The sequence below is a fragment of the Hylobates moloch genome, unplaced genomic scaffold, assembly GCF_009828535.3.
Source record: "Hylobates moloch isolate HMO894 unplaced genomic scaffold, HMol_V3 SCAFFOLD_2, whole genome shotgun sequence".
In the NCBI taxonomy this organism is placed as follows: Eukaryota; Metazoa; Chordata; class Mammalia; order Primates; family Hylobatidae; genus Hylobates; species Hylobates moloch.
This window is the reverse complement of record NW_026652277.1, coordinates 35639075-35662561: the sequence shown is the minus strand read 5'-3', so window position 1 is coordinate 35662561 and position 23487 is coordinate 35639075. Positions and strand designations below refer to the sequence as shown.

At 35.1% G+C, this 23487-nt stretch overlaps 1 long non-coding RNA gene across 1 annotated transcript in view; it reads right to left on the bottom strand.

Annotated features, from left to right (window-relative positions):
* The window catches only part of LOC116474894 (uncharacterized), a 52524-nt gene extending 29586 nt beyond the window's left edge, over nt 1-22938 (bottom strand). The window contains exons 1-3 of the long non-coding RNA XR_004249768.2: nt 22804-22938; nt 14236-14356; nt 6591-6669 (exon numbers count right to left, since the gene is read on the bottom strand). This is a non-coding gene — a long non-coding RNA (uncharacterized LOC116474894). The remainder of the gene's footprint in view (nt 1-6590; nt 6670-14235; nt 14357-22803) is intronic.
* Nucleotides 22939-23487: the final 549 nt, after the last annotated feature.

The following is a 23487-nucleotide window of genomic DNA, read 5'->3' as shown; positions in this document are numbered from 1 at the left end:
ATTTAGATAGCTGTTAAAATAAGCTATAATTACCACAGATATGTTTGATGGTTGCAGCATTCTATCTATAATGCTATAATTATCACAGATGTTTCATAATTGCAGCATTCTATCTATCTATGTATCTATCTATCTATCTTAGTCTATCTACAGGCATCTCATTATGCAGATTGTACTAGTTTCTATTACTACTGTAACAAATCACCAAAATTTAGTGGCTTAAAATAACACATATTGGTGTCTTCTACGTCTGGAGGTTGGGGTTCCAAAATGGATTTCACTGCGCTGTAGTCAAGGGGTCCACAGGCTGGTTACTTCTGGGAGGCTCTAGGAGAGAAACAGTTCCCTTGTCCTTCCAGCCTCTAGGAACCTCTCAGATTCCTGGGCTCATGCCCTCCTTCCTCCATTTTCAAAGCCAGCAATGGGACCTTCTCAAGCTGCCGTTCATCAGTTATCTGCAGCTCCAAAAACGTTTCCACATTTAAGGATTCATGAGATTATACTGGGCACACCCGGATAATCTAGGAAACACTCTTCACCTCAGAGTCCTTAACCTTAATCACAACTGCAACTTCCTTTTGCCATGTAAGGTAACATCATCACAGGATTAGAATGCAGACATCTTTAGGGGGATATTTTTCTACCTAACACACATGTATATTTATGGCCACATTTTTGTGTTTTTCAAATTATGCATCATGAAACGAATTCAACAGGTAATAACTGCAGATTTTTTGAAAAGATATTAAATTCATAAATAATATCAAAGTACATTGCACGGAATAAAGGTACCTATTGTCTTATGAAACTGTATGTATATATACAGATATGTATGTACATACAGTTATTCTAAATGCCAATATAAAACAAGTTTTTTTTTTTTTTACTATGGCCTGGGCTCATAAACTTTTAGGAAACACTGTTCTAGAGATGTATTTGCTAGGATGTAGGTTATAAACATCTTCAACTTCACTAGATACTGACAAATTGATCTCCAATTTAGTTGTACTAATCAGTACTCTCAATAACAGTGTATGAGAATTCCCATTTCCCCACATCATCATCAACACTTGCCATTTTCATTTATTTCTATTGTTACGATGGAAAGATATATCATGCATTTTCCTAAGTTCAAAACCCTTCTCTTACGTTCGTTGGCATTTTTTTTAACATACAGAGTCTCCTGAGGCTCAAGCAATACTCCCACCTCAGTTTCCTGAGTAGTTGGGACTACAGGTGTGCATCACCATGCCTGTCTATTTTTTGGGTTTGTTTGTTTGTTTGTTTGTTTTTTGTAGATACAAAATCTCACTGTGCCGCCCAGGCTGGTTTTGAACTCCTGGGCTCAAGCAATCCTCCTGCCTCAGCCTCCCAAAGTGCTGGAATTATAGGTATGAGCCACTGCACCTGGTCTGGAGCTTCTTTTATGTTCTTTTTTAACTCTTATTTTTCTCCATAAATATCATGCATCTTTTAGTCTATGTATTTCTAAGTATTATCTTATGAATATTAAAATTTCTGTTTTATTGCAAATATTATTTTCAATAAAATAATTAAAAATAGCATTGTCTTGAAATTTTTTCTTCTGACTCTTATTTTAGGTTCGGGGGTATATGTGCAGATTTGTTACATGGGTAATTTGCATGTCACTGAGGTTTGGTGCATAAATAATTTCATCGCCCAGATAGTGAGCATAATACCCACTAGTTAACTTTTCAACCCTCTCTCTCCCTCACCCCCTTCTCCCCTAGTAGTCTCCAGTGTCTGCCTATTGTTCCTATCTTTGAGTCCACATGTACTCAATGATTAGCTCCCACTTATAAGTGAGAATATGTGGTATTTTGTTTTCTGTTCTTCCATTAATTCACTTAGGAATGGCCTTCAACTGCATCCATGTTGCTGCAAAGAAGATGATTTCATTCTTTTTTTTTTTTTTTTTTGACTGTGTATTGTTCCATGGTGTATATGTATCGAATTTTCTCTATACACCCCATCATTGGTGGGCATCTAGATTGATCTCATGTCTTTGCTATTTTGAATAGTGCTGTGATTAACATATGAGTGCCTGTGTCTTTTTGGTGGAATGATATATTTTCCTTTGGATATATATTCAGTATAGTATTGCTATTGGTCGTTTTGTTTTATGTTACTTGAGAAACCTCCAAACTGCTTTCCACAGTGGCTGAACTAATTTTAATTTCCACCAAAAGTGTGTAAGTGTTCCCTTTTTTCCACAACCTTACAACATCCTGTTATTTTTTGACTTTTTAATATAAGCCATTCTGACTGGTGTGAGATGGCACCTAATTGTGGTTTTGATTTGCATTTCTTTAATAATGAGTGGTTTATCTTTGTTTATATATTTGTTGGCTGTTTGTAGATCTACTTTTGAGAAGTTTCTGTTCATATTATTTGCCCATTTTTAATGGGGTTATTTGGTTTTTGCTTGTTGAATTAAGATCCTTATGGATTCTGTATATTAGACCTTTGTTGGATGAATAGTTTGTGAATATTTTGTCCACAAGTTGTCTGTTTACTCTATTGATAGTTTGTCTCTTTACTCTGTTGAGTTTTTTTTTTTGTTGTTGTTGTTGTTGTGCAGAAGCTTGATAGTTTAATTAGGTTCCACTTGTCACTTTTTCTTTTTGTTGTGATTGCTTTTGGTGACTTACTCATAAATTCTTTGCCAAGGCCAATGTCCAGAAGGGCATTTCCTAAGCTTTCTTTTAATATTTTTATAATGTTAGCTCTTAAATTTATGTTTTTAATCTATCTTGAGTTAATTTTTGTATACAGTGAACGGTAGTGATTCAGTTTCAATTTCTGCATATGGCTAGCTAGCCAGCTACCCTAGCACCATTTGTTGAATAGGGAGTCCTTTTTCCATTGCATTGTTCTATGTATCTGTTTTTATAGCAGTACGATACTGTTTTCGTTACTGTATCCTAGTAGTATAGTTTGAAGCCAGGTAGTGTGATGCCTCCAGATTTATCCTTTTTGGTTAGGATTGCTTTGAGTATTGAGGCTCTTTTTTGATTCCACATGAATTTTAGAATACTTTTTTCTGATTCTAAGAAAAATGACCTTGGTATTTTGATAAGAATAGCATTGAATCTGCAAATTGCTTTGGGGAACATGGCCATTTAAACAATATTGATTCTTCCTATCTAGGAACATGGAATGTTTTCCAACTTTTTTATGTCAACTTAGATTTCTTTCAACAATGTTTTATAATTCTTATAGAGATCTTTTACCTTCTTGGTTAGTGATTCATAAGTATTTTACTCATTTTTGTGGCTATTATAAATGTGACTGCATTCTTGATTTGGCTCTATTCATTGGTGTATAGAAATGCTACTGGTTTTGGTACATTTATTTTGTATCTTGAAACTTTACTGAAGTCATTTATGAGCTCTAGAAGCCTTTTGGCAGAGGCTTTTGTGTTTTCTAGTATAGACTCATATCATAAGTGAAGAGAGATAATTTGATTTCACTCTTCCTATTTGGATGCCTTTCAGTTCTTTATCTTGCCTGATTGCTCTGGCTAGGACTTCCAATACTATGCTGAATGGGAATGGTGAGAGTGAGCATCCTCATTTGCTCCCAGTTCTCAAGGAAAATGCTTCCAGGTTTTGGCCATTCAGCATGATGTTGGCTATGGATTTGTCATAAAATGGCTTTTATTATTTTGATACATGTTCCTTTAATGCCTAGTTTTTGAGGGCTTTAAAAATAGATGATAAATTTTATCAAAAACATTTCTCTATTAAGATGATCATATGGTTTTTCTTTTTATGCAGTCAATCACATTGATTGATTTGTGTTTGTTGAGCCAAACTTGCATCCCTGAAATAAAGCCTACTTGAGAGTGGTGAATTAACTTTTCATTGTGCTGCTGAATTCGGTTTGCTAGTATTTTGTTGAGGATTTTTGCATGTACATTCATCAGGTATACTGGCCTGAAATTTTCCTTGTGTGTGTGTCTGTATGTTTCTGCCAGATTTTGGTATCAGAATGATGTTGGCATCATAAAACGAAGCAGGGAGTTATCGCTCCACCTCAATATTTTGGAATAATTTCAGTACGATTAGTTGTAGCCCTTTGTATGTCTGGTAAAATTTGGCTGTAAATTCATCTGGTTCTGGACTTTTTTTTTGGTTGACAGATTTTTTTTATTTTTGATTCAATTATGGAACTCATTGATCAGTGCAGGGTTTTGATTTCTTCTTTTAATTTCTTCCCACAGTCTTGGGATGGTGTGTTTCCAAAAGCTTATCCATTTTCTGTAGTTTTCCTAGTTTGTGTGCATAGAGGGGTTTGTAATAGTCTCCACGGATTTTTTGTGTTTCTTTAGGGTTGGTTGTAATGTCACCCATGTCCTTCCTGATTGTGCTTATTCGCCTCTTCTTTTTTTCTTTATTAACCTAGTTAGTGGTCTACAAATCCTGTTTATTCTTTCAAGAAACCAATTATTGATTTAATTTAATCTTTGGTATGGATTTTCACATTTCAATTTTGTTCACTTCCTTTCTAATTTGGTTATTTCTTTTCTTCTGCTAGCTTTGAGGTTGGAATGCTCTTGTTTTCCAGTTTCTACAGGTGTGATGTTAGGTTGCTAATTTGAGGTCTTTCTAATTTCTTGATGTAGGAATTTAATGATATAAACTTTCTTAGCACTGTTTTAGATATGTCCCAAAGATTCTTGTATGTTCTATTTCTGTTCTTATTAGTTTCAGTACCGGTAACCCGATGCAGTGCTGGCAGCTTCCTCTCCCCTTAGCCCCAGTGTCTTTGTCATCTCTCCAATCCCTCTCAGTGCATTATCTTAGAAGATCTATTTGGAGTATGCTGGTCTACTAGATATTTTGGTCTCTTTCAATGGGAGAAGCTCTTCCTGACTGTGTCTACTTGGCCATCTTTAACATTCCTCCTGGTTTGCTTATTAAGACCCCAAAATGAGTAGGAAAATTGTTAACAAGACTTTAGTGAAAGTTAGCAATTAAAATGTAGAAATAAAATCTGGCCATCATTGAATTTAATGTAATATTTAATACAATACCAAATGTCCTTGGGTATCAATAATGCTTAGTACAATAAAAAATGGCTGCCCTACAGAATCCACAGAATGACTAGCTAACTGAACAGATCAAGAGGAGTAAGGCAAAGCCCAGACCTGGCCACAGTAACAGTGTGGGTGGCACAGCTTATGCATTCACCATCAGACACTCTCCAAATGCCACTCATATCTAGAAATAGCCCATTTAGCAGCTAAAAAATCATGATTGTCCTAGAACCTTTGTACAGTTATCTCAGATGTCAAATCCTAAATACGATCATCCAATTGTCTACACTGAGGCCGCAAGTCCACATTATAGCTGTCTCTGGAGTGGAAGAGAACATATTTATTCTATAGTACTTTTGTAGTGAGAGGTGGAATACCTTTGACCTATCTTGGAATTTTCTCCAAATAAAAATAATTATGTTTTGGCCAAAAAATACAAATGACTGCTATATTCTAGCTGACATTTTTTTGTGTATGATCAGTTTAGTCATGGGACTTTTCATGTTGCTGTCAACCCATATACTATGTGAATTTAAGAAGACACATGTGTAAGATCACAACATCCTGAGGACAGAATTCTGAGGATTGTTTTTTCTATTACAGCTTCATTGGTTAGCCTATGCCCTGCAGAAAATGCAAGTTACATTTTCTACCCACAGTTAGCTTCAGGAAAAGAAGTATTCCATAAGCCAATTATCTATGGTTCCGCAAACAGAGAAAAGGTACAACGTCTTTGGTTGTTGGTCAGTCTTAAAAGTAGTGGCTCAGCTAACATTCAAACTGCCTGACAAGCAGCAAGCTGCACATTAAATATTATTCCTTTCTCTTTTATTTTCTGCCAATTATAAAAGTAATATCTATTTATCACATAAATTTGCAAAAATTAGAAATTTTTGAAGAAGAAAAGAAAAAAACACCTGAAATCCAATGGCAGGTAACCACGCCACTTTTTTATATCTCCCAATGTTTTTCTGTTTTTGTATTTATTTTTAAATAGGGTTATATTATAGACATTTTATAATGTGTGTATGCTTAGCATAAAAATATATTTTAAGTAGTTTCCTTCATTCTATATATTCTTTGGGGACAGCTTTTTTCACTCTTCTATTTCATAGATGTATCTCATCATTTCAGCCTTACTGTTGAACATTTAGATTCTTACCACTATTTTGCTAATTTTAACTGACATGTTTTAAGTTACTCGCCCAGCCTACAATGAATTGCTCGTGTCTGAGAACATTCCTCCCTCACTCCTGATTGTTTACTGTTTTATGTCTAATATAGTGTCCAGTCTCTGTCAAATTGTATATGCTCATATATTTTGAATAAATTCATAGGAAGTTGTGGTGGGACCATGTAAATATGTCTTATTTCATGGCCCTGTCTACTGCCTATAACTTGGATCAGGGGAGCACACTTAGTTCAAGCTGAGCTAATGAGGCTCCCTTCCCTGGGAATAAAATGAAGCTAAGTAAATGTAGTCTCAGACTTTGCTGGTTTCTTTAACAGGGATGTAAAAATAACGTACCTTGTGATTAGACTCTCTTCTTCCGGGTGGACTATATAGCAGACAAAGCTAGGCTGCGGAAAACCATGAAGCAGATGTGCTGAAATAAAAAAGTTAAGAGATAAAGAAAGTGCTAAAGATGAGTTCCCTGATTATTCTTAAAACAGTTTTCCTTCTACTTATAAAAAATCAAAAATATATTCTTTATTATTAATTGGTCTCAATTGATTTATTATCAATTGGTCTCAATCCTTAATGTACCTCAGAATTGCCAAACATGTTTGTTAAAAATCCAGATGCTCTGTTCAACCCTAAAAGATTTTCATCCAGTGTGTTTCGAGTGGTCCCAGAAATTTGCATATTAAGTATTTCAGTTAAGTGTAGTGCAGGTGGTATGAGAACTACTGCTTGCAAAGCACTGCATTGACTGTGCCACGTTCCCTCTTTAGTGCTTCCTCTGAACTCCTTTCCTCCAAGCTTCTTTCCCAACTCATCATTATCTAACCCTTCCCAAAAAACAAATCTCCCTTTTAAGCATTATATACATTTGCTCATATAATATTATGTGATGCAAGTACAAAATTATCTCTGATTCTCCTCTAGCTAGTCATCTATCAACCACGTGTCTAAATTTCCAAAAAGGGAAGTCGTGTTACAATAGATTTTATTTAAATTGGAGCTACTCATTTAAGTGAAGGTCCATGTATTTCAGTAACTTTTGTCCTCCAAGAAGAAACAATAAAATAAGTTTTGTTTTCTGTCACCCTCTTTAGATAGTTCTCCTGAAACCAGAAGGAAACTTACTGTTGAATTACCTGTAGAAAGTCACATATTTAAACTCATTGTAAGAGGCAAATTCACAAAATGAATACACACTAAACACTTGGCACTGCAATTTATAAAGCTTTTATGATTTTGTACTTATTATCAGAAGATAACTTTATTGCCATCAGTAAGCATTAATTGCCTAGTGTCATTTGGATATGATGATAAGACAATAGGAATTAACCCAAATATCTACCTATAAAGCCAAATATTTTTTATTTTATTAGCAAGTAAATCTTACTAATGGAATACATTTAGTCTTCTAAACATGCCAGGCTATTTAGTTCCATTTATAAGATTGCAATGAGAGTTAATGGGGAAGCATAATTATCTGACTCATGTTTATATTCTCTTCCTCTCATTTTTATTTTTAGCTCCTTCATGTCTTATTTTTTAAGATGGATGCTATTCTGCTTAACTCTTCTATTTTATTTTATTATAAACCAAATATGCCATAAATAAGCATGTTATACAAGAATAATTGTTTATTCTTCTCTCTGAACCATTCAACTTCCTTCTGTGACAGGCAGCAGAGTCAAGCAAATGAATGTTGAGAGGCACTATGTATTCATCAGACAAACACACATTAAGACTGGATATTATAAACTAGAAACTGTATTAACATTTTGGTCATTAAATCTGCTTAATTAAATTTAATTGTGTTTTCCCTTGCATTATAGCAATTGCACACTAACCACATTGTCTTTCCTGTCCTAGAAAAGAAAACATTATTCCAGGAAAGTCAACAATTTAGACTTTCAAAGTCAGATGTATCTGAGAAGAATAATTATCTCTTATTACCAAGGAAAGAAGTAAGGAAGATTATTGTGTTATTTTGATGGTGCCAGGGAAATGGTCAACATAAGGTATTAAAGTGCTTCTATAGGCCACTATTAATTAATTAATTATCATGTAAGTGCTGCTATCTGTCAACTTGGTATGATTTTTCTACAAGGTGAATGACACACTCAGGAATCATCAAGTCAAACCAGTCAAACAAGAAATATAGATTTGATGATCAGACAACAACAACCCACATTTATAATAGTTAAGTGCTTTGCATTTTTTAGGTTCTAATGGACATTGTTCACTGCAGAAATGCAAGCACAAACAACTTAGACATGCAATATATATAAAATGCATAACAATAAACAGCATTATATAATTTTAAACAAGGGAGAAAACTATAGTCCTACTGTGGATTTAAGACGGTGTTATTGAAGGAAAGACATATTAACTGGTCAGGATAACAAACTTGGGACAGAAATGTCCTTGAAGGATAACAGACCTTGGCAGCTATAACCTTAACCAGTATTCCCCGGTCCATGCAGACAAAAGTGAAGTGCTAAATGTTCAGTCAAGACTAAGGTGCCATCTAGCTTATTGATGAAGGTGACTAGAGCATGGCTATGCTGAGACTGTGTGTTCCTGGTAACTACAAGGATGAAAACTCTTGCCATTAGCATGAGGGAATGTCTCTTCCATGGAATATCTGCTACTGCTCTTGTTTTCTTAAAAAAAAAAAAAAAAAAAAACGTAATTGGTAATTATATTATTGCTCTGAGTAAGACAGAAGGCACAAACATATCAGTATGTATTTCCTTACCATTCAGGTTGTTTTTGTGTACCAAAAATATATCGATTTGTGTGCAATACAAATTGTGCCGTTTCTCTGACAGGACAGGTCACAAATGAAATATAGTGGCTGTTCACAATGTGCACCGGTTGCTTACAGTTCCGTTTGTGAAAAAAAAGTGTATGTCTTCTCTCGTGACAACTCCACTGATTTACTCATGATGTACTATAGTTTGAGTTTAAAAAGTTACAGACACACCCACCAGGATTTTAGGAGGTCCTTTTGTTTTATGTCAACCATTTCAGTGTAAGATATAATTTGGCATAATGAGTCTTAGCCTGAGGGGGAGCATAACTTGCCAAATATAGAGAAAGATAAATTTGGCTGCTTCAGTATTACCACAGAGAGATTAATATGTAAAATTTCTCTTGCTCATTTAGATGTTTTATTATCAGCTTCCAGCCTACCCATACATTTCAAAATGGACCTATCTCTAAAATTAATAAAGTATTTTAATGGAGATATATTCATACTTTTCTTCCTGGGATATTTCTAAAGAAAAAAGCATTGTGACCCTTTGAAAATGAATGAAATGCCATTGATTCTACAATCGGTTTCCAAGAAATGTATTTACAAATAGTTTATTTTTATTAGTAGACATTAGCAATAATGTGCAGAATATGAGACTTAAGATCTCTTGTCTAAAGGTACTGAAATCTGCTTAAGTGTGTAGACCATGGCTTCTTAACCTTGGCATTACTGACATTTTGAGTCAAAAAATCATTGGCTGTCTGGGTCTGTCTGTGCACTGTAGAATGGTTAGCACCATCTCTGGCCTCTACCTTTGTGAAAACCAAAGAAAATTCAAATATTTTGATATTGCCCAATGTCCCTTGTTTGAGAACTAGTACCACTGAATTTGTACTCAATAGCTATGTAACAAATACCCCCCAAATTAGCTATTTAAAACAGGAAACATTGCCTCACAATTTCTGTGGATCAGGGATTTGGATATGGCATAGGTAGATCCTCTGTTTTGAATATCTCAAAAGACTGCAGTCAAATTGTCTGCCAGGGCTCGGGTCTCATCTGAAGATTCAACTGGAGAAGCATCCAGTTCTGAGCTCATCTCATTATTGGGAGCTTTCAGCTTCCATAGAGCTGTTCCTGGAGAGACTGATGGCCTAAGTTCCCTGCTGGCTTTTGGCTGGAGGCACCCCTAATTCCTTTCCATGTGGAACTCTCCCACATGAAAGCTTATTCACCAAATTGTACAAACTAACAAAGCAATATCAAGAATCTACTAGCAAGATAGAAGTGACCATCTTTTGTAATTTAATCATAGAAGTGGCAGTCCTTCATTATTTTTATATTCGATTGGTAAGAATGAAGTTACTCAAGGGGAGGGTCTCACATAAAGCCATGAATACTAGGAAGTGGAAAATATTGGGGCCATCTTAGAGTCTGCCTAACTCAATCAAATTGGCAACACCTGACAACTAGCAAACTATGTCAGTATTATGCAGTCTTTTGCTTTTTGGGACAACCACAACTGCCCCCCATACTCACTCCCTGCTGAATAACCAGTATTGTATGCACTGTGCAATTATGATATAAAGACAGTATGAAAAACTATGCACTAAGTAAAAGAAGTCTCAAATCTACAACACACAGCTATATGATTGGGAGAGAAGGTAATTTTACAGAGTGATGAAAAATGCTGGTTTTTAAACAGGCTCACATCTTACTTTCATCTATAGTAAAATAAGGATAGAAGAATTTAGCTAAGCCAAAAAGGATGTTTTATAAAGAAGTAGTATTCTAAAGCATCAAGCTCCACTCCCCTTTTCCCTTCAGTTGCCAGAAGAACATTGGCCAGAGTAGTTTGACCTAGATATCACAGAAATACACAATTGTTTTGGTTTGCTCTCTTTTGCTACATTTGTCAAATTCAAACTTTTCTTTTCACCACAACTTATAACACATTTTATATCATAACCCAGAACACGCGTACACCTTCCACACCCTCACCCACACAGACACAGAAAGAGACAGAGAGAGAAAGAACTAAACATTTTACAAAACATTACTCACCTCCTGAACTATTCTGCTTCTATCATATTCTAGTCTATTCTTCTATATTATCTTATTATATTCTGTTTCATTTTAAAAAGTATGGTCAAGATTTACTAAATTATTAAATTGATTTCGTGTCCCACTAATTTATACTAACTGTTTAGACACTACTCATCTACTCCAAGCTGACAGTCAGATGCTGCTCAAGTTCTCACAAGTAATTAAATCCACAAGACTGAATTGAGTCTAGAGAGACACATGGAAAGAATTGTCCCATTATATGTTCCCACTATGGGCATCTAAGCCAGAAATTTTAAAAGCGTAAGCCAGAGAAAAGCTTTTTCTTTTACTCTGTCTTCATTTGTTACATATCATGCATGTAACAATATTAATGACAAGCTTCCCAGTAGATGATGTCAGCATGGATTTCTCATTATTTTCTTTCTTCTTTTGGCCACTGAAGATGCAACTGTACTTTAGTTCATTTAACTTCTACCTCTTTATGATCTGTATAAATAATAAGTATACCAGGTATAAAATTGAGCAGGTCTTTTTAATAATACCTTATTCATTTTCCTACAGACTTTCCTGCAGAATCCAAACTATATCCTGACAGCATTGACCTTTTAAACAAGAAGTCCAACAAATAAGAAAAAAGTTTACTTTTGTTTGATCAATGTTGGTGCAAAAGATAACATAATACATAGATAAGGAAGGGATAAAAGTCCATTGGGTCAAATTCATTGATATCTCTGGGTCACATCTAAAAAAATAAACTAAGCTACTAGTGAGTTTAGCACTGTTGGCCATCCATCACTGAGTATTTCAGGTGAACAGCAGCATCTGTTAACATATTTAAGTTTAGAAAAATCATCTGTGTACCTGGAGGTTAGTGATGCTAACTGACCCACTAAGTATATATACCTGAGACTTTGGCTTCATTAGCACCTTGAATGCTAACTAGAGATCTACAGAGAGAAAATGAAGCAGTTCAGTAATTTTGTCTTTGGATGATGTCAAAGGTTAGAATTATTATTATTATTTTGAGACAGCGTCTCACCCTCTCACCCAGACTGTAATGCAGTGGCACAATCTTGGCTCACTGCAACCTCCGCCTCCCAGGTGCAAGTGATTCTCCAGCCTCAGCTTCCCAAGTACCTGGAATTACAAGCTTGTGCCACTACTGCCTGGCTAATTTCTGTATTTTTAGTAGAGATGGGGTTTCACCATGTGGGCCAGGCTGGTCTTGAACTCCTGATCTCAAATGATCTGCCCACCTCGGTCTCCCAAAGTGCTGAGATTACAGGCATGAGCCACCATGCCCAGCCAGAATTATTTGTTAATTTTAAAGATTTTTATGTAACTGCTTAAGTATAAACTAAAATTGCATATTTTGGCATGTCCGGAAGGCTGGTGGGAAAGAAAGAGCAAAGAAAAGCATATATTACATTGTTTTAAAACTCTTAGAAATCACACAAAATAAAATTTAGCTTTTCAGATTTTAAGGTTTTGAGCATTAGTGCACAGTGCCTACTTTGAAGGCTGTTTGAAGGCGACGTGTTACAGTATAAATATTACGACTTTACAAAACTCTGTTTATCCCAGTTTTTCGTTTGTGGTGTCTTAACCACCCCTGTCTGCACTAGGTGGTGGTGGGGATTGATCTGCAAACTCTGTTTCCCAGAGTACTTTTTCGATGGCCAACTCTGAGTGTGATCAATAAGAGGCACTACTGGGAGACAAGAGAGAAATCAGGAGAGGAACAGACATATTCATCTTTCTCTTTCTCTTACTCTCATTCTGATTCTCACTCTAGTTTTCCTTAGTCTGACATTGCCTCTAGAGCATTGGTTACTAAACGTTAGGCCTTTGTCTGTGCTCTGAGATTCTTCTCCTTAACACTTCTTCACTTGTGTTCTCCTAGCCTTGCAGGTAGGAACTGCTTCTGAGAGTTTCTAATTCCTGAGTTAACACATAACTTTTGCTTTCTCCATTTTCAAAGATCCATGCAACACACCAATGCCTTGTGTTAAATATTTCCTATTTGAAATACTTGTGAGGTTTTTTTCCTGATTATAAGCTACCTGATAGAAATTTAGGTTTAAATATTACCATTGGCACTAACTAAATGGATAATCCTGAGTATATTATTTAAATATTTTGGGCTTTATATCTGATAATAGGACAGAAAAAATATGATAAGATAGTGTACTATTATGCATATACTAATGCACAAAGTTCATAATAAGTATTCAAAAATTATTAAGAATAATCATTATAACATATATTTCCATACCATTTAAAAATATCTAGTAAATTGATACTGCATATAAAACAGTAATGTTAACTGAGTATGTTGTGTGTTACTTTGTGTGAAGCAACAAAGAAGTAGCTCAATTGATTAAATACTGGCTTGGAAATTATCACCCTCATTTCAAAATTTTACTTGATGGCTACATTTCATGCTGACATCTTATATTTATAAAGATCACGTTGAATAGAAGCTAAAAATATCCTGTAACAGATCTCCAAAGATCTACTTGATGGGATGGATCAGCATGAAATCTGCATGTGAACTGGAATGTGCAGGCCTGAACAGGTCTTTTTGTATACCATATGGGATATATTTACTTTTCAAAGAAAAAACTATATAGCAAGTTTATGTAACACGTTTGTCTTTTTAAGTTTTTTTTGGCAATAACTAAAGACTTGCAGAAAGTTGCAAAAATAATACAAAGAGATCTAGCATACTTTTCACCAATTCTCCCAATGGTTACATTTTACATAATTATGACATAATACCAAGATGTTGATTAATACATACACATATACAGTTTGATTGCAGAAATTAGACCTAGTGTTTAATAGATCAGTAGGATGATTATAGTTTACAAAAATCTGCTCTATATTTCAAAATAGCTAGAAGAAATAATTCTTACATTTCTAACGTAAACACAAATGTTTAAAGTGATGGATATCCCAATTACACTGATTTGATCTTAACAAATTCATGAATCCATTATATTATCATATGTGTTCAGAAAATGGATACATCTATTCTGTATCAATTTTTTAACTGAGGAAATTAACATTGGTACAACCTATATGCATAGTTTCATCCATTTTATCACATTTTAACTGTTTGTTTAATTACAAAATTAACTGTTTCCTTACCATGAAACACCTTACCTTCCTTTAAGCCCCTTTGTCCTTTACAGTTTATGATAAAATTGTCTTAAATATGTCCTTTACATATATTGAGAATGACATCAAACAAATTTTATAATTTTCTTCAATCATCAAATGCAATCTAGAAATTCATGAGAAGGAAAGTTTATAGTATTTGTCTATGTTTTTCAGGTGTCATTTCATCTTCCAAGATTCTTTTTATCATGTTCATTTTGTCTCAAAAACTTTTTTAGCCATTACATTAACAAAAATTATGAATACATCATAGGGGTATGTATTTGTGATACACATGAGATATTCTGATACAGGCATACAATGAGTCATAATCACAACAGGATAAATGAGGTATATTATCACCTCAAGGATTTATCATTTCTTTGTGTAACAAACATTCCAATTATACTCTTCTAGTTATTTTTAGATGTACAATAAATTATCGTTGACTGTAGTTACCCTGTTATGCTATCAAATGCTAGATCTCATTCCTTCTATCTAGTATAGCCACGTTTAAGAGGAAATATGCTGGTGATAAATTATCATAATTTTCCTTCACTTGAGAATATCTTACTTTCCCTTTCATTCTTAAAGGATATTTTGATGGGTATAGAAGTCTGGGTTATTCAAATTGTTTTACTCCTATATATAAGGTGTTATTTATCTTTGGCTACTTCAAGTGTTTTTTTTTTTTTTGGAACTGAGTCTCGCTATATTGCCCAGGCTGGAGTGCAGTGGCATGATCTTGGCTCACCGCAACTTCCATCTCTTGGGTTTAAGTGATTGTCGTGCCTCAGTCTCCTGAGTAGCTGGGATTACAGGCACCTGCCACCACACCTGGCTAATTTTTTGTATTTTTAGTAGAGAAGGGGTTTCACCATGTTGCCCAGGCTGGTCTCGAACTCCTGACCTCTAGTGATCCACCTGCCTCGGCCTCCCAAAGTGCTGGGATTATACCTGTGAGCCACTGCACCCAGCCTTTTGTCTTTATTTTTCAGAAATTTAATTATGATTTATTTTGACTTGGCTTTCTGTTTTATGCTGTTTAGAGTTCTTTTTGAATCTGTAAGTGTATGTCTTTTGCCAAATTTGGGGAACTTCTAATCATTATTTCTTTGAATAATTTTTCAGCCACACTCTTTTTATACTCTCCTTCTGGAAATCCAGTTGTACAAATGTCAGATATTTTCTTACAGTTCTATAGATTGCTGAGGTTCTTTTCATTTTGTTTTTCTATTTATTCTTTTTCTTATTTATATTGGGTAATTTCTATTGTTACATCTTCATGTTCATGGATTCCACTGATTCCCTCCTTTATCTTTTACATTGTTTTTAAGATCACTCATTAAGGGTCTTTTCTTTTTTCATTATTTTAAATTTTATGTACATTTTCATTTCTTCTTTATATTATTTATTTCTTTGCTGATATTTTCTGTTTTTCAGTGTGGTTAAATCAAGTTCATAATTGAACTTTGAAACCTTTATGATGGCTGCTTTAAAATCTTTGTTAGATAATCCTAGCATCTATGTCATCTTACTGCTGGAATCTTTTCTCATTCAAGTCAATATTTTCTTGGCTTTTGATATGACAAGTGAGTCTTGATTGTATACTGGACATTTTGGGTATTACATTATTAGACTCTGGATTTTATTTAAATCTTCTGTTTTAGTAAGTCTCCTCTGACACTATACTAGCAGAAAAAGGGGGCTACCACTTGTCAGGAGCATGATAATCTAAGATTTCTGTGTGGCCTATGCTCACACCATGAGTATCACAGGCTCTTTACCACCAGTCAAGGAAGGAAGTTCAGCTTTTCACTCAGTCTTCTCTGATGTGATTCCATCTGGAGGCAGAGTGGAAGGGATTGCTCATGATAGACTGGAGTGGTGCGGGTCAAGACTTCCCATTTAGCTTTTGCTGACATGAGTGGGTTGGAGTATGGCCCTTGTCCACAGTGTTTGGCTCAGATAGGAGAGTTATTCAAGTTTTCTTACTTGCAGTTTGATCATTTTCCTGTCCTTTGGCTAAATTGAACAGACTTGTGAGTGTGTGTGTGTGTCTTTTGTTGGTTTGCTTTTTGATATGTTACTGTATTAGTCTGTTCACACACTGCTATAAATAACTACCCAAGACTGGGTAATTTATAAAGAAAATAGGTTTGTCTCACAGTTCTATAGACTGTACAGGACATGGCTGGGGAGGCCTTAGGAAACTTACAATCATGGCAGAAGGGCAAAGAGGAAGCAAATACATCTTCACATGGCAGCAGGAGAAAGAGACAGAAGAAAAAGAGGGGAAGTTCTATACATTTTTAAACCATCAGTTCTCATGAGAATCCACTCACTATCATGAGAACAGCAAAGGGGAAATCCGCCCCCATGATCCAATCACCTCCCACTAGGTGTCTCCTTCTACATTAGGAATTACAATTAAAAATGAGATTTGGGTGGAGACCCAAACCATATCAGTTCGTTTTTGTGTTCCCAAGCTGTTGGCTTCCTTAGTTCCCAGTCCTAGATATATGAGGCAAAAAGAAAAACATACAAACTTTTACTGTATTATGTCTTGGACCCTAAGGTCCACAAGTGATCTGCCATCTTTTCTACCTTTCAGAATTTCCTTATGTTTGTTTTATATACAACCTCCAGGGACTTCAGCTGTATTTATCAAGAGCAATAAGAAGAACTAAATATATTCCATCTTTGTCTGGAAGTCAAAATATATTCCATCTTTGTCAGAAGTCCCTAGCCTGGTTGATTTTGAAAGAACAATGCATTTCTAATAAATATTGTTTTTCTAAATAATATGCCCAAATTGTTCTTTGTCTTTTTTTAAATTTTATATACAGGGGTTATGCATGCAGATTTTTTACATGAATCTGTAATAAATACTGTTTGTACCAAAAAATTTTTAGAATGTTGCTTTAACAAAAAACAGTAATTAGTGGTTAGAATTTCAATAATAAAAGTTGTTTAATCATGATACAAATAAAGAATAAAATGTAAGCATCCATGGGCAAATTTAGCATTTAAACATTCTAGCTCCTGCTCAAGAGTAATGACTTTATTTCTCCTATCACCAACAGCAATATCAAAGCCCAGGGCTTCTAACACCTTTTTATCATCTTTATCACTATTATCAGCCATTGGTATAATGAAATAGAATCCAAGAGCTTTCTTCTCATCTCAAGTCCCTATGGTAAAGAACTAGTTCTATATTGCCTATACCTTATAGCTAAGAGTGAAAGCATACTGTGACTGTTGTTCAGTCAAATGATTTATTTAAATATGTGTATTACGAAAACTCACTGTATAGGAGATATGTCTATAAACATTAAACATACATTAATACTTGTAATGCCCATAGCCTTGCACACATACACACAAACTTGCAATCATAGCTTTCAAGCATTTTGTCTTAATTAATTTGCTCCACAGATCTTATTGTTCCTTATATTCTCATGATTCAAAGGCAATGAACAGTTCTTAGTCAAGAAAATATAACATAAAATATACAGAAATTAAAGTTTTCTCTGCCACTTAAATCCATTTGTTCAATAAATATTAAGCAGCTGCTACAGTCATGTGTTGCTTAATGATGAGAATATGTTGTGAGAAATGCATTGTTAGATGCATTGTTAGGTGATTTTATTGTTGTGTGAATACTGTAGAGTGTGCTTCTACAGTTCTCGATGTTACAACCTGCTATACACCTAAGCTATATGTTATAGTCTATTGCCCTCAGAATACAAATCTGTATAGCATCATGCTGTAGGGATGTTACTATGTTGAATGCCACAGGCAATTGTAACACATTGAGAAGTATTTGTGCATCTAAATATATCTAAACATAGAAAAGGTAAAATGAAAATATGGTATTATAATCTTATATGATTATACAGACTGTATATGTTGTATATGGGGTCTGTCATTGACCAAAAGGTTATTAAATGGTTCATGACTGTGTATGCGAGATACTGGAGACATAATGTTAATACAAGACTTTATTTGCCCTCCTAACTTTAGGAATTTGAATTTCATTTGAAGAGACAAACTGCCAAGACCAGCTCGGTCGGGGAGACCCTAACCCAGCAGCACTAGAAGAATTAAAGACACACACACAGAAATATAGAGTGTGGAGTGGGAAATCAGGGGTCTCACAACCTTCAGAGCTGAGAGCCTTAAACAGAGATTTGCCCACATATTTATTGACAGCAAGCCAGTCATAAGGTTTACTAAAAAGTATTCCTTACAGGAAATAAAGGGATGGGCCAAAATAAAGGTATGAGTCTGGCTAGTTATCTGTAGCATGAACACGTCCTTAAGGCACAGATCGCTCATGCTATTGTTTGTGGTTTAAGAACACCTTAAGCAGTTTTCTGCCCTGAGAGGGCCAGGTGTTCCTTGCCCTCATTCTGGTAAACCGAAAAGCTTCCAGAATGGGCGTCAAGGCCATCACGAACATGTCACAGTGCTGCAGAGATTTTATGTCCAGTTTTGGGGCCAATTTATGGCCAGATTTGGGGGCCTGGTTCCCAACAACAAAGAAAATATTTATGAAAGTATGTCAAAGAGTGTATCCAGGAAAATAAGTTACAAGAATAGCAGTCTCAACAATCTATAATCTTAGTTTGACATTTCCTCAAGCATTTTCCTAGAATCATTTAGTTATTAGTATCCACAGTTCATTATTTTTTTCAAACTCCTATTCACATGCCAAGTGTTAAGAATAAGGATTTGTTTTTTGACGAACTGAACTCTTAGAGAAGGAGTTGATTAAAAACTTTTGCCCACACGACCCTCATTGCTAAGTTTAATATTTCAAAAATATCTAGTCAAAATTATTTTTGAACAAAACTTACACTTTTCATTAAATAGTTCATTTTCCAAACTAATTGAAGATGTCAAACTTAGTTCATAATCTATTAGCAAACTAAATGGTGTAGTGCCTTAATAATATTTAGGCCATATTAAATGGAACCAGAAATAATAGTAGATATGGCATTGGCCTAATAACACAGCCTTGGGCTCACATGTAAAAGTATATATTCACTGGGCCTTCATGCTGCCACCACTGTGATTCGGTGGGGAAAGGCAGCTTAGGAATCAGAAACTGGTCTCATCATACTTGTGTGACTTTGAGCAAAGTTCTGAAGCTCCCTAAGGCTTTCCTCTCATCTCTCCAAATGGGGTTGTGGTGAATATTAAGTGCAATCGAATGTATAAAATTTCATTTTCTTTGTGCTACTGTTGCTACCCTGGTCTCTGCCAGACTCCAGATGAAAGCAGCAGAGGACAGAGGACATTCTCAGGAAAGACTAGAGGATGGTCTTGATCTCCTGACCTCGTGATCCGCCCGCCTCGGCCTCCCAAAGTGCTGGGATTACAGGCGTGAGCCACCGCGCCCCGTCTCTACTAAAAATACAAAAAATTAGCCGGGCGAGGTGGTGGGCGCCTGTAGTCCCAGCTACGCGGGAGGCTGAGGCAGGAGAATGGCGTGAACCCCGGGGGACGGAGCCTGCAGTGAGCCGAGATTGCGCCACTGCACTCCAGCCTGGGTGAAAGAGCGAGACTCCTTCTCAAAAAAAAAAAAAAAAAAAGACTAGAGGAAAAGCTGGAGGACAAACATGAGGCTCTCTTACCTCAAATTGCAGGTCATGATAAAAACAGTAAAGAGGAAGATGGCATTTTAGTGACTGTTGGAGGCACATGGTCCAGCGTGTGTGAATAGCAGTGGCTGGCATGGAGTTAGAGCATAGGCAATAAACCAGCATCCTGGAAAGGTCGTGAATGTGGAGTCCAATGAGGGAATTAAGAGTATGGCCTTAAAAGAAAGACACTTAGGTATATCTAGACCACAACTGGGCTCTGGAATATTGTTATATTAGGTTTACTCTAAACCTATTTAAACCATAGTCTCTGACTCTATCTACTTTAATTGGGCAAATAGGCTGTGGAACATATTCATTATTTGCCCTTCTTTTTCTTCCCACTGCAAAACAAAGTTTGTGATACCCAGGAAAACTCAAAACATTTATGAAGACTTTTATTTTACAATAACAATTGGTACTTAAAAATAAACATTTGTATTTTAAATACAAATGTAATTTATCCTAATTTATTTCAATTAGACAAATCTACCTAAGTACTAATGACTAGATTATTTTTAGTACTATAACTCTCATAAATATTTACTTTGGTGATAGAATTTATTTCACAGGGTATCCTAGACACAATTGAGATAAAATTTTGTTAAAGTCTTTCAATATGTTGAACAAACTGATAATATACAGTAATATACAGGAATAGAAAAGAAGAATTATTATTTTTTAACAGTTCTTTCTTACAATATCTCAATTTCTGGCAGTTAGGACAGGAGTGAGTCAAAATAGCTTTTTAAATACCTAAGATATGAATTAGCTGGACGTGATGTCACACACCTATAATCCCAGCTGCTCAGGAAGCTGAGGCAGGAGAATTGCTTGAATCCAGGCAGAAGCTGTAGTGACCTGAGATAGTGCTACTGCACTCTAGCCTGGGTGACAGAGCAAGACTCTGTAAAAATAATAATAATAATAATAACATATGGCATAGTTTTCTAATTCCTGACAGAGTTCTCTTTAGATGTGGACATGTCACGTATGTAACAGTATTCAGAAATCTAAAACAAACACCAAATTTAGAGATATTACAATCTCAGCATCTTTAAATGGTAAGACATGAGCTGATGAAGTAAAGAGTGCAGACATGATGATGCTAGAATCAAATGCCTCAAGGTAGATTTAAATAACCAATTACATTGTGTTCAAATGGGTTAGACAGGTTTAAGTGGTATTAATGAAACAAATTCAGCAGTACTTTTAAAATCACTCCTATGCATAGCACCTAACCACTTTAAATCTGTCCTTTCTTACTTAGCTGCTATGGCATATCCTTCAGACCATAAAGCTCTTTTCACTTTTCCCAAGGCTCACGTTTCATCTGATGCTTTTCACTGCGTTGCTTAAGAAGGCTAAATTTGCCATGTTAAACTTAATTCACTTTTAAATACTTACACAAATAAAGTTATAAGAATGATTCATTTCATGATCTTGACATTTTTGACCAAACTCAGGAAGCTAAGGATAGACAGTACTGCAGTGTTGAAGAGCAATTAGCAATTAGGAATATTTTAACTGAAAGAAAATCACACAGTATCCTATTTCTTTAAAACGATTTCCCCATTAAAGGGAGGAGAAAAAACCTGACATTGGCTAGTAAAAGTCATTAAAAGAAACATAATACAATTGCAAATAGAAAAAAGTACTGCCAGAAAGAAAATGGTGTGACTAAGATGCCTGCAACTGTAGTTAGCAGTGAAGAACTACAGCACTTTGAACAGTAAATCACATTTACTGCAATATTGGAATGTAGAGTTTTTTCCTCAAAAATATTCTGCCTCCTTTCCTATGCGTAAGTGATCCTGGCCATAATTGATCATTATGAATAACCAACCCAACATTTGAGGCATTGATGGAAAATTGATGGCATTCATTTTTATGATTTCTTATTCTATAAACATCAAGTAATACCATGTAGTTTAGAAACTGGGTACTTTCTTAAAATTAATGAAGCTCTTTAATTCTTCCAAACACAATAGTTACTATCTAACACAATAGTAAAAGTTCCATTTCCAAGCGTCTAACTGAGCTCATGTAGTGGAGAGTGTATTTTACGAATTGATTCAAAGCAACTCTTTAGGCTCTCACTAAGTAGGTACAGTACAAAGTGATACTGGCCCTATGAGTCAGTTAGTCTTACTCTAGTTAAACATATACAAAGAGAAAGAAAACCATGCAGCATCCTAGAATCTGGGCTTGAAATCAATTTGTGTTGAGAACAAAAATGTCTCCTTTATAAATATTTATAAAATAGGATTTCAGATTATATGTTCAGCATTGAATGATGTATATTATTCTTATTAATGTTTCATAAACATTTGTATAAAAAACAATATGCTTCACTTTGCTTCTAAGTATTAAGTAGAATTATTGCAGCATCTGCTTCCAATGGTTGAGTGCACAAGCTATTCATGCCTTGTCGTAAATTCCATGATGCATTAAGATGTCATTAAATGTACCTTCTGTGGTTGTCTCCTAATTTACATACCTTGTAAATCATCAGGTAAAAATCAAGAGAGCTGGGGAATAATCTCCTACGCTCTTCCCTTCTGCCACAAACTCAGTGCCATTCATAATCTTCATCCTAAACTGTATCCATCTCAAATGCATCTTTGAGACTACGCCTCAGAACACTTGATAATGTATTTAATAAACACAATTATTAATGGTTTCTAAATGGTGTTTATGAGTATAGAAACAAACTTAGGGAGTAGGCTAGCAGAGTACAGATAAAGTTAAAAATGCCAGTTAAGTGTGGAGTAAAAAAGGTCACCTTTTCAAAGAGCCAGCAAAAAGAAATTGTAAGAAAACTGGGATTAACAGTGTCTCTTTTCTCTCAGTCTTGTTTTTAATGCCCTCACCATATGGTTCCTAGAGCACAGAATCTCTGTATTAAACAAAGCTTAGAGCTCACCTGGTACAACTTCCACCTACTGCAGGATTCCCATAGATTAGTGTCCATCTGTTGTCTGAGCACATCCAGAAATGAGAAGCCCACAATTTTGTAAGAAAGTCCATCCAATCTGTCATTTGGATTAACTTGCTTTTCAGTTCTGGAAGGAAAAACCTTATTTAACTTATGATGCCTTGTTTTCTCCTGTTTCACAATAATGAACAGTGGTTATTTTCCTTCAGTTTTCAGTGGCCAGACTGTAGATTTCTCATGTTAAGCATCACTCCTTTGTTAAAGGACAATGTCATTGCAATATCATTCCTCTGATTTCTGTTACCTAAGGCATTTAGCCCAGAAGCTGCTAATAAAACTAACATCGTTTCCACCTGCCTGCCTAAGTCACAATTGTAAGGATGCTGGGCAATTTTGACTGGGAAGAGTACATTTGCATTTTTAGTAAACTAAACTTAGAACATTAATAATGTTTTTTCTATTGTAGAGAAAGATAGGAATTTTAATGTTGACTATCGCATTTTGATGAAGTTTTGATGAGATTAATATCCAAAAGAAATCTAACATAAAAGATTTTTAGGACAATGTCATTAAGAATGGATAAATATGTATGAATTTTGTATCCAAGACCTTAACAAGAGGAGAATAATGGGGAATAAGATAGGAAGCATAAAGTCATTACTGAGCAATACA